The sequence below is a fragment of the Loxodonta africana genome, chromosome 1 (assembly GCF_030014295.1).
Source record: "Loxodonta africana isolate mLoxAfr1 chromosome 1, mLoxAfr1.hap2, whole genome shotgun sequence".
In the NCBI taxonomy this organism is placed as follows: Eukaryota; Metazoa; Chordata; class Mammalia; order Proboscidea; family Elephantidae; genus Loxodonta; species Loxodonta africana.
In genome coordinates this window covers 50,468,430-50,482,184 of record NC_087342.1, presented here as the reverse complement: position 1 = coordinate 50,482,184, position 13,755 = coordinate 50,468,430, and positions in this window count along the sequence as shown.

Below are 13,755 nucleotides of genomic sequence, written 5' to 3'. Positions count from 1 at the left end.
GATCCCAGTTATCTAGTCTATCTTCTAGAGTTTGTATGTTGTTACTTATGGTTTCTATCCTGTTAATGCCATGTATTAGGGTCTCTAGCATTGATCCTATTTTTTCTTCTATGATCGTCATAGTTTTTCTTTTTATATTTAGGTATTTGATCCATTTCGGTTTTTTTTGTTTTTTTTTTTATGGTGTGAGGTATGGATCCCATTTCATTTTTTCGCAGATGAACATCCAATTTTGCCAGCAAAATTTGTTTAAAAGACTGCCTTTTCCCCATTTGATGGACTTTGGGCCCTTGTTGAAGATCAGGTGTCAGTAGGTGGATGGATTTACATCTGGATTCTGTTTCATTAGTCAATGTATCTGTCATTGTACCAGTACCAGGCTGTTTCAACTACTGTAGCTGATAGCAGGTTCTGAGGTCAGATAGTGCAAGCCCTCCTACCTTATTCTTCTTCAATAATGCTTTACTTATCCAGGGACTCTTCCCTTTCCATATAAATTTAATGAGTGTTTTTTCCATCTCTTTAAAGAACGTTGTTGGTATTTGCATTATATTTTTAGATTGCTTTGGGTAGAATTTTCATTTTCACAATGTTTAGTCTACCTATCAATGAGCATGGTAAGTTTTTCCATTTATGTAGATCTCTTTTGGTTTCTTGCAGTAGTGTTTTGTAGTTTTCTTTGTATAGGTCTTTTATATCCCTGGTTAGATTTATTCCTAAGTATTTTATTTTTTAAAGGGCTATTATAAATGGTATTGTTTTCCTGATTTCCTTTTCATCGTTCTCTTTATTGGTGTGTAAGAATCCAACTGGTTTTTGTATATTTATCTTGTAGCCCCCTACTCTGCTGAATCTATTAGTTCCAGTAATTTTTTTCATGGAATCTTTTGGGTTTTCTATATACAGTATCATATCATCTGCAAATAGAGACAGTTTTACTTCATTACAAGTTTGGATGCCCTTTATTTCTTTTTCCTGCCTTATTGCTCTAGCTAGGACTTCCAGCACAATGCCAAATAGGAGTGGTGATAAAGGACATCCTTGTTTTGTTCCTGTCCTCAAGGGGAATGTTTTCAGGCACTCTCCATTACGAATGATGTCAGCTATTGATTTTGTGTAGATGCCCATTATTATGTTGAGGAATTTCCCTTCTATACCTATTTTATTGAGAGTTTTTATCAGGAAAGGGTGTCAGACTTTGTTGAACGCCTTTTTCTACATCAATTGAGATGAACATGTGATTCTTTTCTCTTTTTTAATTTGTGGATTACTTCGATTGATTTTCTAATGTTGAGCCATCCTTGCATACCTGGTATGAATCCTACTTGGTTGTGGTGTATTTTTTTTTTAATATGTTGCTGAATTCTATTGGCTAGAGTTTTGTTGAGAATTTTTGCATCTATATTCATGACAGATATTTGTCTGTGTTTTTTTTTTTTTTTTTTGTGATGTCTTTGCCTGGTTTTGATATCAGGGTTATGCTTGCTTCATAGAATGAATTTGGAAGTATCTCTTCTTTTTCTACATCCCAAAATAATTTGAGTAGTACTGGTGTAAGCTTTTTTTTGAATGTTTGGTAGAATTCTCCAGTTCCACTATAACAATAGGAGACTTCAACACACCACTCTTGGTAAAGGACAGAACATCTAGAAAGAAACTCAGCAAAGATACAGAAGATCTAAAGGCCACAATCAGCCAACTTAGCCTCATAGACATGTATAGAGATGCCACCCATCAGCTGCAAAATACACATTCTTTTCCAATGCACATGGGGTGTTCTCCAGAATAGGCCACATCTTAGGACACAAAGCAATGCTCAACAAAATCCAAAACACTGAGATAATACAAAGTGTCTTCTCTGATCACAATGCCATCAAAGTAGAAATTAACAACAGGAGGAACAAGGAAAAAAAGGTCAATTACATGGGAACTAAATAACACCCTGCTTAAAAACCAGTCCATAATAGAAGAAATCAAAGATGGAATAAAAAAAATTTCTAGAATCAAATGAGAATGAAAATACATCATACCAAAACCTTTGGGACACAGCAAAGGCTGTCTTCAGAGGTAAATTTATAGCAATCGATGCACACATCAAAAAAGAAGAAAGGGACATGATCAAAACATTAGCTACACAGCTTGAACAAATAGAAAGAGAATAGCAAAACAAGCCTACAGCCACCAGAAGAAAGGAAATAAGAATGATCAGAGCAGACATAAATGAAATAGAGAATAGAAAAACAATAGAAAGAATCAACAAAACCAAAGGTTGTCTCTTAGAAAAGATCAACAAAATCAACATACCACTAGCAAAACTGACAGAAGAAAAACAGGAAAGGACACAAATAACCCAAATAAGAAATGACCTCACTGAAATAAAAAGGATCATAACAGAGTATTATGAAAAACTATACTCCAGAAAATTTGAAAACCTAGAGGAAATGGACAAATTTCTTAGAAACACGCTACTTACCCAAACCATCACAAATTAATGTTGAAAATATGAAAAGACCCATAGCAAGAGAAGAGATTGAAAATGTAAAAAAAAAAAAAAAAAAACTCCAGCACAAAAAAGCCCTAGCCCAGATGTGTTTTGGTGCCCTGTCATGGGTTGTGTAGATGTTTATTATGGTTGTGTCTTCATGCTGGATCATCCCTTTAATGATGATATATTGTCCTTTTTTGTCTTTTATCGTGGACTTTTTTTTTGTTTTGTTTTAAAATCTATTTTATCTGAAATTAGTATTGCCACCCCTGCTCTTTTTGGGTAGTTATTTGCTTGATATATTTTTTCCATCCTTTGATTTTTAATAAATTTACATCTTTTTTCTAAGGTGTGCTTCTTGTAGACAGCATATTGATGGATCCTGTTTTTTTTTTTTTTTAATCCGTTTTGTCACTCTCTATTTATGGCTACATTTAGGCCATTTACATTCAGTGTAATTATTGATAGGTTTGAGTTTATTTCTGTCATTTTGTAGTGCTGATGATTTCCTTGTTCCTCTTACTCTCCTGTGCTGAATTTCTTTTGTTTGTGGATTTTTTTTTTATTTCTTTTGTTTTTGTAAATTTTGTTTTTACTGAGAATTTATGTTTTTCTTCTTTGTCTTGATGAGTATGTCTGTTAAGTTTCTTTGTGGTTACCTTGAAATTTACCCTATCTTCCTAGGTTTGAATCAAAGTCTATAATTACTTGGTATCACCTTGCCTTCCTCTCCATTAGTAAGTTCTATACTTACACCATTAATCCCCTCTTTTATTTTCTGATGTTGTTATCATTTGCAGATTAACCTCTCTGGTTTTCTGTTGTAAATATGTAAATATTTAGGTGTTGGATAGTCTTTGAGAGTTCATTTACTAGGTTGGTATCCGGCTGGTGCATTCACGTGTCCTAGATTCAGGCTGTTGTCTGATGATGTTTGTTCTCAAACCAAAGGAATACCTTTAATAATCCTTGTAAGTTTGGTTTGGTTTTTATGTATTCCTGTAACTTCTATTTATCTGGCAATGTCCTAATTTCACCAACATATTTGAATGAGAGTTTTGGAGGATATAGTATTCTTGGTTGGCAATTTTTTTCTTTCAAGGTTTTATATATGTCATCCCATTGCATATGTGCCTGCATGGTTTCTGTCCAGTAATAAGTGCTTAGTCTTATTGTTTCTCCTCCTTATGTGACTTTTTGTTTTTCTCAGGCTGCTCTCAGGATTCTTTCTTTGTCTTTGGTTTCAGCAAGTGTGATTATGATATGTCTTGGTGATTTTCTTTTGGGGTCTATCCCATACAGGGTTCTTGGAGCCTCTTGGAAGGTCAGCTTTTCATCTTTCATGATATTAAGGAAGTTTTCTGTCAGTGATTCTTCAATGATCCTCTCTGTGTTTTCCATTTTCTTCCCCCATTCTGGAACTCTGATCATTCAAAAATTTTTCCTTTTGATTGCATCCCACATAATCCTCAGGGTTTCTTCATTTTTCTTTGTCCTTTTTTCTGATTTTTCTTCAAACAAATTAGTATCCAAGTATTGGTCCTCAATTTCACTGATCCTGTCTTCATTATTTCAAACCTTTTCCTCAGCCCTTCTATGACACTGTCCATTTCTGAAATATTGTTGTTTATCTTTTGGATTTCTAGTTGTTTTTGTATAATTTCTAGTCATGAATTTATTTTGGCATTTTGTTCTTATATTATTTTCTTGAATTCTTTCATTTCTTTGCCTATATTTTCCACAATTTTGTCTATTTTTTCCTCATTTTTGTCTGCTTTTTGCTTCAATTCTTGGATAGCTCTGAATATTAGAGATTTGAATTCTCTATCAGGGAGTTCTAGTGCATTTTCTTCTACTGGAAAGGCATCTGGTGTTTTATTTTGGACATCAACTAGAACCATCCTGCCTATTTTTTTATGTTTTGATATTGTCTGCTGTCTTGGGGACAGTCAGTAGTTATTTTCTTTGCTTATTGATTGTAGGTTTGTTGGTTTCGTCCTGCTTTTTTGTTTTATTTGGTTATGCCTGAGCAGGCAGACTGTGAGTTCTTTGTTGTTTGTTCATCTCTGGACATGGCATTTTTTACCTCTTTGTTCAATGGTCAGGGCCAGTCACTCACCTAGGATGCACAGGGCAGGTACAGCTGAAGCTGCGTGGCTGGGATTGGTTGTTTGAGGTACATACATGGGCCAACAAGGTGAGCTGGGGGTCAGTGCAGGGCAGGTTCTGGTAGGCCATTCCTGTGCTGCTTGGGAGTGCAATGTTAAGGACAATGTGCAGATAGGCAGGAGAGAGGGGGAGGGGGAGGTTGTGATGTGTGGAGCTAGGTTGGGTACGGAAAAGAAGAGAGTGAGGAGGGAGAAGTAGGAGCAAAAAAGGGGGGGCTGAAGGAGCCTACTGTTAGAGTGGAGAGACAAGAAACTGAGAAATGAAGAAAAATAAAAAAGAAAATAATAATAAAATAAAATTTTTAAAAAGATGCCCCCAGGGATCCCACCAAAGTGGCTGTGCAGACCGGGGAGGCAGCTCCTAAGCTGTGCAGTACAGCCTGGCTAGACGTGGTGGAGATGATACACAGCCCCAGGTATTTAGGAGACAGGAAAAGAAAGTAAGTAGAAAGATCAGAATCCTGGAAATGAAAAATAGGAAGGAAAAAAGAATGAGAAAACAAACAAACAACAACAACAAAAAACCCCTAGGGATCCAGCCAGCATGATGGCTCAGAAGGGGGAAGCTGTTCCCCAGCTGAGCGGCTCTTCACAGCCTGTCAAGAAGAAGCAAAGGTGGCACATGGAGTCACATATTCAAGAGAAAGCAGGGGGAGGAGGTGAGAAGCAGGGAAGAAAACCAAAAGAGGCTGGAAAAAACAATACCAATAACAAAGAAATGGCAGTGAAGAAGTCCGCCTGTGTGGGTGGGGTGAATCGCGTGGCAAGGAACAAGTGTCTCCCGTGGGATGGGCCCACTAGGAAGCAGTGAAGTGGCCTGCTGAAAGGCAGTGTATTGGTCCTCTGGGAAGCCAGGAATTGGGTTGCCAGGGAGCTGCTGATCGGCCAGCCAGGAAGTGGGAAATGCTGAGCAGGAGGAGGGTGGGCCGGCGGGGGGCGGAGGGGAGGGGGAGGCTGGGAAAGCCTGTCTTGCGGGCTACCGGGTCCTCTGTCTCCTGCTGGGAGCTGTGTGAATCTGCTTTCCCATACTCCCTGTCTGCCAGCCTCCGACAGGAGCCCAGGATGGTCGATCCGTGCTGCTTTAGCTGATAGGGGACCTCCACTCGCAATTCTCCTTGCTCTCTGTTCTCTGTTAGTTCCTTATTCCACTTGATACTTGGTTGAGTTCTTTGCCTCTTCATTTGACACTTAGAGTTCCAGGATTGACGTTTGTCTCTGTTTTACTTAGTTTTTCAGGTCTTTGCTGTGGAGGGATGGCGTGGTTCTTCTGTCTATAGCGCCATGTTGGCTCAGCCTCTAAAGCTATAGTTTTAAAAGAAACTGATAATCTTAAGCTGTTTCCTGCCGTAGACCATAAGAATTACCACATGCTTTTGAATTTATGAAATTCAGTGACCTTGACAGACCATTGTAAGTCAAGAATATATAAATGTGAGTCCTACAATTTTCTCACTTTGTATTTAGATGTTTTGCCTAAAGTAGTTCCACTAAAAATATCTGGAGCTGTCTAAAACTGAAAAAAAAAAAAAAGAAAGAAAAACAAGAAGAAATGGAGCCTAAAATCTCAAGAATCCTCTTTCCAGTTTCTCCACTTGCTGTAAGGCCTTGTGCTAGTCATTTAACCTTTGATAACTTTTACTCTCTGTTTTTTAAAATGGAGGTAGTAAGCCCTACTTACATAATTGTCTGGAAGTGCTCAGCTGCTGTCTGAAACTTTGGAGGTTCAAATCCACACAGATATATCTAGGAAGAAAGGCCTCGTGATCCACTTCTGAAAATCCGCCATAGAAAATTCTATGGAATACAGTTCTCTGACACATGGGGTTGTCATGAGTTGGAGTCAACTCCACAGCAACTTGTTCGTTTGATTTTTTTTTTTTTATATCATCGGTTATTGGGATAATTGATTGAAATAATGTATGGGAAAGGGTTTGGTTAATATTAAAGTGTCAGTTATCATCACACAGATGATCACAGACAACTTCCAAAGAAGAATAGTCTTCACCTTCTTCCCTATTTCTTTCATACTGTTTTCCTGTCTCTATTAGAAAAACAGAAATCATTGAACATCTTATCTTGTTCCTTAAGAAAGATTTCAAGCAACTGAGCTGACACAAAAATAATGTGAAGATGCCATTTTAACAATTGCTTCTTCAGCTTGAAATAATATGTGATTGATCTTTCTGGACATAAATGGCCACTGTGAGCACAGGACCCATCTTCCTAAAGTCCTTTGGAAGCAGATGGAGCAGATGCAGCTGACTGCCCCGGAGTTGTTGTCTTTCATGGATCCATGTCACAAATGAGATGGCATTAGGTGATCTCCAGCGGCTGACAGGTCATGAAGGCAAATTAACTCCGTGGGGCAAGTGGGTAGAAATCTAAATAGCCTTTGACAGTAGCTGTGGGAGCAACTCCAGTCTGTCAGCTCCTGAGGCTATGGAGAACTTGTGACACCCAAACTGAAAGGGAATGTGAGGCAGCACTGGGCAAGAGGTAGGAAGAGTCATCTAATCTGAACTTTCCACAATTTGAGCTATATCAGATGTCCTGGGAGTGTTAACTGGCAGGGAGGAAAATAGGACATCATCACAAATAATAAGGTATGAAGTCAAAAGATGTATTCCTAAGACTTGAGTCAAAGCAATGGTCTGATCTTCTCCAGGGCTTACTAAGAAGGATGGTGTTTTAGTGATTTACATATATGATTAGCCCTGGCATGTGCAAGTGTAAGGATGAAGCTCTAATGTACCAATCTTGTGTCAGAAGTTGCTTGCTTTTTGTTTTTTATAGGAAGATGATCGTGAAGGACTCAGGTAGGAGGGGTGATGGTTGCTCAGGATCCAACCAGTAATTTCTCCCTGGATGTTGCTCTGGGCAGAGCACTTGAGTTTCCATCTATCACATATTTAATCTTGAATTATTAGAGTTAGCCTGCAAACTCTGCAAAGGCAGGGATCTGTATCATTCATCTTGAAGACCAACCTATCTTTCTGACATTCAGTTCTTCACCTAGGACCTGTCACATTGAGTAGGTTCTCAATACATGTTTAGTGACTAAATTAACTTCCAATTAAACTGTACTAGTTAATTTGATGGGTTATGTGAGAACACACTACTAATGGCAATATTAAGAGGCCACCACAAGATCTGTTGCTCCTGTCACAATCTGGAAGTTGCCTGATATTTGTTGGGTATGGAAAATTCACTAAAGCTTCCAGCTCCAGGATGAAGCCACCTCTACAAAACAGATCACTCATGCCTTTTCTCCCACTTACTTAGTTCTGAATTCAAGTCTTATAGGGCCTAAATCACATCAGCAACATTACCTGAAATGAGTCTCAGAAATAAATTTTAGCGTTAAAGCTTTTCTAGGAGAAAGGCGCTGGAACAGATGTTGAACAAACCAGTCCACAACATCTGACACTGCCCTTATCACTGCCTGAAAGTATATTCATCTCTGCTTGTTTCTTATTATCTTTCTTCCACTGACAGAATGTAAGCTGCAAGAAAGCAGAGACTGCTGTGGTTTGGTTCACCTTTGTATATCCATACCTAGAAAAGTGTCTGACATCTACTGGCCACACATTATATATTTATGAATGGAGAATTAACGGGTCATTGAATTAATAGGCATCCAATCAAACTCAAGAAGGTTGATGGGAAAGTTGTGTCGATAGCACAGAACTCTGCTTCAGTTAAGGTAAGAAGGTTGGAGAACATGCTAAGCTTCAGTTACTCCTCTGTAAAGGTCACATTATTATCTACCTCATGAGTTTTTCATGAGCAATAAATGAAATAATGTATATGAGGCACTGACATAGCCTGTTTGTCCCACCATGTTATGGATTGAATTGTGTTCTACAAAAATATGTATTAAAATCCTGGCCCTTGTACCTGTAGATGTGATCCTATTTGGAAGGAGGTTTCTCTTTTGCTATATTAATGAGTTCATACCAGTGTAGGGTGGATACTATACCTAATCACTTCTGACTTATAAAAAGAGCAGATTATACACAGGGACACATCACACACAGTGTAAGACAGATGGCACCTGAGGATTATCTACAAGCAAAGGAACACCAAGGATCCCTGGCAGACACTAGACCTTAGGAGAAAGGCTCCCAGGAGGAATCGACATGGCTGACACCCTGATTTGAGCTTTTAGCCTCCAGAACTGTGAGAAAATAAATTTTTCGTCTTTAAAGTCACCCACTTGAGGTATTTGTGTCACAGCAGCAGTAAGTAACTAAGACACTGCCAAAAAAAAGGAGACCATGAGATAAAGACTTGTGCACAGATTCTTTGCAAAGCAATCCACAGCAACAGGAAAGAAAAGTAGGGGCAGTGGCACCCAGGCGAGTGCACCGTATGCAATACAGGCCCCACACTGGTGTTGCTCAGATCTGCTTGGTCCTCCATTAAGTCTAATCCATTTACAACAAAATTCCATTTAATATGGTGGCTAACTGTAGTCTCTGCAAGAATATTATGTTTTTGTTTTAATATAATTTTATTTATTTTGTTGTTGTTGAGAATATGTATAAGAAAACATACACCAATTCAACCGTTTCTACATGTACCACTTAGTGACATTGATTACATACTTCCAGTTGTGCAACCACTCTCACTTTCCTTTTCTGAGTTATTCCTCCCCCAGTAACATAAATTCACTGCCCCCTAAGGCTTCTATCTAATCTTTGGAGTTGCTGTCATCAATTTGATCCCATATAGATCGTTTTTAAAAGAGCTTAAGGCTCAAGGCAGTCGTTTTTTACTATTTAAGCTAAACTATTGTTCAATTTTAAGATGACTTCAGGGGATATTTTTAGCTTAAGATTTAAAAATTATCTCAGTTACAGGGGTTCACCCACCCTCCATGGCTCCAGAAAGTCTGGAGTCCATGAAAATCTGAAATTTTGTCTACATTTTTACCCTTTTGATCAGGATTCTTCTATGGAATCTTTGATCAAAATGTCTGCAAAGATATTTGAAAAAGTGATAATGGAGTTCACCAACAGATGAATAGATAAACAAAATGTGGTATATCCATACAATGGAACATTATTCAGTCATAAAGAGAAATGAGGCCTTGATCCATGCTACAACATAGATGGACCTTGAAAACATTAAGCTGAGTGAAATTAGACAGTCAAAAAACGACAAATACTGTATGATCCCACTCACATGAAATATCTAGAGTAGACAAATTCATAGAAACAAAAGATTATGAGTGGTTACCATAGGCTACAGGGGAAGGGACATGCAGAGTTATTGCTTAAGGGACACTGAATTTCTGTTAACGGTGATGGGAAACTTTTACAAATGAATAGTGGTGATGATTGCACAACATGGAGAATATAATTAATGCCATTGAATTGTTTACTTAAAAATAGTTAAAATGGAATTTTTTGTTATATTTTACCACAATAAAATTAAATGGACAAAAAAGGTTTACTGGAAAAAGTTATGGTCCTTGTTGTTTCAGCTGATCTTGAGGCCATGATTGCTGTTCATCATCTCCATCTTCTGCCACCCATTCTAGACTTTCCTCACTTTCTGCCAGCATTTAGGCTGGCCTGGGTAGCTTGCTTTTTAGGGATGCCCAGACCTTCATTCTGAGTCATCTAAGAGGGTTGGGTCTTGTATTTGCTAAATGATGTTTGTTGCAATTTTCGATTTACCACAATCACCAGGCACAGAAGTGTTAAAAGACACCCTAATGAATCCTATAAGTTCCAGTTATCTTCCTTACTCTCCTAGTAGTAATATTGGTTGTTATGGTTATGGAATGAATTATCCCAGCAATTTAGCATTTTTTTTCTTTGACAAAGATGACTATGACTCATAGCAATAAGTTCAGTGGAAAACTTACTGTGTCCCCTGGTGGGAGCATTTCCACTTTTTGCCCAGAATTTCTCTTCTGGTATAGATCAAAAATGTGAGGACAGGAAGAACACATTACATAAACAAGTCACTGGGATTGATGGTGAAAAATGGAGAGAAAATAGGTGGGAAAAAGCGTAGCAGACAAACACTATAGTAAAGCTGGAATGGCTAAATAAATATCAGGTAAGTAGACTTCAAGACAAATTGTATTACGAGAGATAAGAAAAATATTTTAAAATAATGAAGCATGTGTGTGCAAAATTTTACAGAATCAAAGAAATAGACAGCTGTGTAATCATTATTACAGATTTTAATACATCTCTTTCAGCAACTGATAGAACAAGTAGGCAAAAAATTAATAATCAGAAAAATATAGAGGATATAAACACTATCAATCCCTTTGACCCCAATGATATTTACAGAACACTATAAACAATAACTGCACAATATACATTCTTTTCAAATGCACATGGTACAGTCACCAAGGTAGAGTATATGCTGTGCTATCAAACAAGTCTCCATACACCTAAAATGATTGAGATCATGCAGAGTATGCCTGCTGACCCCAATGGAATTAAGTTAAAAATGTATAATAGGATACGTATCTACATAATACATGTCTACATAACAATGAGTCAAAGAAGAAATCAAAAGAAAATAGAAAATATTTCAAATTGAATAAAAATGAAAATGCAACATATTGAAATTTGAGGGATACAACTAAACGAATGCTTGAATAAAAAATTCTAAGTTTAGAACCTTATATTGGAAAAAGAAAAAGGTCTAAAGTTAGTGACTTAACGTTCCTCCTTGATGAACTAGAAAGAGAAAAGCAAACTAAGCCCAAATCAAATACAAGGATGAAAAACATTTAATGAAAAAATCAGTAATACAAACAATGTTCTTGTTTGCTGCCTTCAAGTCGACTCTGACACATGGGCACCTTTTATATAACAGAATGGAATATTGCCCAGTCCTGCGCCATCCTCATAATCACCAGCACGTTTGGTTCCATCATTGCAGCTGTTTTGCCAATCCATCCCACTGAAAGTCTCCCTTACCTTTGTTGACCCTCTACTTTATCAAACAGGATGTCCTCTGTAGTGACTGATCCCTCCTGATGACATGTCCAAAGCAAGCCAGTCAAAAAATGTTCTGTTGTGATCCATAAAGTTTTCACTGGCTAATTTTTGGGAACAGAACATCAGGCCTTCGATCTTAGTTTGTCTTAGTCCGAAAGTTCTGCTGAAACCTGTCCACCATGGGTGAAGCTGCTGGTATTTGAAATAATGGTGGCATAGCTTCCAGCATTGTAGCAACATGCAAAAGACCACAGTAAGACAAAGTGACACGTGGGTAGTGGAGACAAATAAATGGAACTAAAAGCCAAAGTTTCGCTGTTATGACACTATAACTATTGAATAACCTAACACTTCACTGTCCTCTTGCACCTTATCCTAATCCACCACAAGTATGAGTCTTAGTAATTTTCATGGTGCTGCCTGTCAGACAAGATCACCACCCCACTAACCACCTACTGTGGTGTTCCTTTTGCTCTACAACCAGCATGTAAATACCGTGCATTCCACATAAGGGTTTGTTTTCTAAGGCCATTTCCAGTACCGATTGTCTTAGCCTTGGTTGCCCCCAAAGCAGAGCCTCCTACAAAGGCTTAGTAATAGATACTTTATTTGGGAAGGCATTTCAGGAAGCAAGAATATAAGACAGGATTGTGAAACAGAGAAGGACGGACACCTAATATAAGGATGGATTTTTTAATTTACCACCAGTAAGGATGATGGGTTTTCTCTCCTGTGGGCTCTCAGTGGGGAACCTTATGAATTGTCCCCTTTGAGGACAAAAGGGGAAGCATTTCTCCATCAACTCCCAAACCTTCTTGGTTAAGGTTGGTCGTGTGGGTATTGACCCCTCCACTTGTCCATGGTGTGCAGCTGTGAGTGCTTCGTGAGGCCACAGTGTTGTTTCACATTTCAGCCTTGGAGGAGCACTGAGCAGGAAGCCAGAGGTACTGGGCCACATGTCTGAGATGATGTCCTCTGAGGTACCCCTGTGCAAAGTTGGCCAAAGCCTACATGAAAGACATTGTTACAACAGTACTTGTAGTAAGAGGTGGGTTGATGGGGATAGAAGGGATACACAAATGGTATCCTGATAACGGCTCTTGTCACTCTGCCTAGTACTAATACTATTGTTGTTGGATGTTCTTAGGTGCTGCTGAGTTGGTTCTGACTCATACCGACCCTATGCACAACAGAATGAAACACTACCCAGTCCTTTGCCATCCTCACACAATCTTTGCTATGCTTGAACACATTGCTGCAGCCACTGTGTCAATTCATCTCAATGAAGGTCTTCCTCTTTTTCACCAACCATTTACTTTACCATTTACATTCTGTTCCCGTGACTGGGCCCTCATGATAACATTTCCAAAGTATTTGAGACGAAGTCTCCCCATCCTCACTTCTAAGGAGAATTCTGCCTGTACATCTTCCAAGACAGATTTGTTCATTCTTCTGGCAGTCCGTGGTATATTCAATATGCTTTGCCAACACCATAATTCAAAGGCATTAATTATTCTTTGGTCTTCCTTATTCATTGCATGTCTTTTGCTTGCATATGAGACAATTGAAAATACCATGGTTTGGGTAAGGGGCACTTTAGTCCTCAAAGTGACATCTTTGCTTTTTTTATTTTTATTTATTTATTTATTTATGACTGTTTACACCACTGAGGGCCTCCATTCTACAGGTGATTTTTTTTTTTTTAATTGTACTTTGGGTGAAAGTTTACAGCTCAAGTTAATTTCTCATACAAAAATTTGTACACATACTGTTTTGTGGCCTTAGTTGCAATCTCCACAATGTGACAGCACATTTCCCTCCCTGCCTTCCCATCCTTCTTTTGGACAGGAGCTGCCCATTTGGTCTAGATATGTCTGATTGAACTAAGAAGCAAAGTCCTCACATGTATTATTTTGTGTTTTATAGTCCTGTCTAATCTTTGTCTTTGGGCAAATCTGCTGCAAAAGACCTCTTTAAAGTGTTCCAAAGCAAAGATGTCACCTTGAAGAGTAAGGTGAGCCTGACCCAAGCCATGGTGTTTTCAGTTTCTCCCTATTCACATGAGAGCTGACAATGAATAAGGAAAACTGAAGAAGAATTGATATCTTTGAATTGTGCTGTTGGTGAAGAA